The following is a 2,730-nucleotide window of genomic DNA, read 5'->3' on the forward strand; positions in this document are numbered from 1 at the left end:
TTTCTCTTTTGTATCATAGTCAAACATAAAAACACGTTCCCTGTTGTCACAATTTTAAACCCCGGGAAAAAGTAACCAATGATCGAGCATCTAAATATGATATTTCTGCCGCTTTCCCTTTCTCTGCCGTCACAATATGTAAAATATGATAAACAAGATCAACAAGGAAAGGCGGCGTTCAATGAACGCAAATCATCTTGAATAATATATTTTTTACAAAGGTGTTAGGGATTGGAACATGCTCCCACTTGATATTAAAAAGGAAATTACTTTTTTAACTTTAACAAGAAAGTAAAAGCAGAACTAAGTGCAAATATGAAAAAATTTGAACAAGATGATTTGAATTTGAACAAGATTTGAACCCCAGCAAAAATGAGCCAATCAACGGGCATGATCTTGAGTGCTGCACTCCAGTTACCGCACTGTGCCTGTATATGTATACGATTTAACTCAGCACTTTTTCAACAGAAAGGTTCCCAAACTATGATACAAGAGGAAATTGTCAAACCTTGAGCAGTATAAAAAACACTGAAATAATCACACCATACAATCTCAGCCATCAGTAAAGTATCTCGGTTCAATCTGGATAATGATCTCTCAGCCACATTGTTCTAATATTTGATAAAAATTGTCAATCTTATAAAGTCTGATGATCATTGTTATAATAGTAGAAACAGTGTAGGGAACTTTCATATACCCCATGTTAATAGTTTTACAAAAAATATATTTTTTACAAAGGTGTTAGGGATTGGAACATGCTCCCACTTGATATTAAAAAGGAAATTACTTTTTTAACTTTAACAAGAAAGTAAAAGCAGAACTAAGTGCAAATATGAAACAATTTGAACAAGATGATTTTATTTTTTATTAATTTTAAAGATAATTGTTTTAATCAATATAATATGTTTTATATAAATGTATCTTGTGATTGGTTTTGTGATATATATAAAAAGATATCTTTCATTGGTGTGATAACTAGTCATATTCATAGTATTATTCCTGTAATATGTGATATATGTAATTAACATAATGTGTGATACAAATTAATATTATTTGATCTTAGAAATATAACATCAGTCCAGTATATCATCTCTAAGTATGGACCTGAATGCCAGTTCTCAAGAAAATATATTTGTTTCCATCAAAGGACCCCATTGGAAATAAGTTCTCTATTTTATATTGAACTTTCATGGGTTATCCTGTGTTGTATATATTGTCTTGAAGTCAACTAGATCTTTGATTAAATTATAAATGCAAAGTTGTTGTTTTTTTCTTCAATTAATTACTTTGTTAAAAACAATGTGATAGATATATCTGTGATAAATTGTCTTTATTGTATTGTAATATACATATACACACAAACACACACAAATAAATCAATCAGAGAATAAGCATGTTTGTTCTCCCTGCTAAAGTCTTTTTCGGAAAATGCACAGGCAAAACCTTTTCTTCAGAATAACGGAATTGCGTATACATTATCAAAATGATTTAATTGGTTACCGACATAAGTTTAGTTCTCATCGTACAAATTAACGTTTTGTAATGTTCAGATTACATTACTTGCTACAATAAATAAGAACTTTAAAAACATTACATGAGTGTCATTTAACAATTAAAATAAACAATATATATTTTTATTACCCTTCCAGATTTTCTAGCCCCTTTTTGATTGGATATTTATCTGCCGAAAGAGACCGAGTCAGACGGGTAATATACACACTAAATTTCCCCGTTGGGTACCCAACGTTGTAAACAACATGTGCTGTGGCGAAGCGCATACGGTTCGATTATACGAGGTGTAAATTCCAATATACAAGCCTCGGTTTGATTGAGCCTGTTCATGGACGATAATGGAAATTGCAATTTACCGTCCACGCCCCCTATCACCGGCTTAAGCAGAATTCACCATTTAAACACTAAAATCGTGAAATTTTGAATTAAGAAACATCCACAGATGTATTCATACGGCGGTTATCATGGAACCTTCAATGTGACACAGTAGTGTCATTCCATGAAAAGCGGCGTATGGTCCCCAAGAAAAAGAATGCGTGTGCCCTAAACGAGAAAACAATGGGCGGAACTTAATAAAATGGAATTTTGAAAGGGGATCTGAGGTTATGAAGCCTGCATATCACAGATAAGACGTCAAAAGACAAATTTAAAAAGCAGACAACATATCTTAAGGGTGATTATTCAGTATTCCTACTTGAATATTAATTGTTTTGAGAACTTCACTTTAAGTCATTACGAGGAGGCACTAAATTGGAAAAAAAGTGCAGAATTGGCCCTTATGGCCATTATGTTCCAAATTGGCAATGCAAATGTCTGTTTTTTCGTCACAGTTTGAAATTGAGATCTTCTCTTCGATAATATTGTGGTGACATTTGACAAAACGAGACATCGTAATTTTGTTATATGTAAGTACACGTAGTTGCAGATTATTTATTGCTATTTAAGTCTATATAATGCAGACGTCTTTCACAAATTTACTGTGAAATTTCAATAAGCGCTCTCTTATTTATGTCTGAATATTTCATATTTGAGCCGTGTCACGACAAACCCAACATAATGGGTTTGCGACCAGCATGGATCCAGACCAGCCTACGCGTCCGCGCAGTCTGATCAGGATCAATGCTGTTCGCTTACAAACCCTATAACAAGTAGAGAAATCGATAGCGAACAGCATGGATCCTGATCAGACTGCGCGGATGTGCAGGCTGGTCTGGATCC

Source organism: Ruditapes philippinarum, unplaced genomic scaffold, assembly GCF_026571515.1.
Source record: "Ruditapes philippinarum isolate M1 unplaced genomic scaffold, ASM2657151v2 ctg865_1_1_1_1, whole genome shotgun sequence".
In the NCBI taxonomy this organism is placed as follows: domain Eukaryota; kingdom Metazoa; phylum Mollusca; class Bivalvia; order Venerida; family Veneridae; genus Ruditapes; species Ruditapes philippinarum.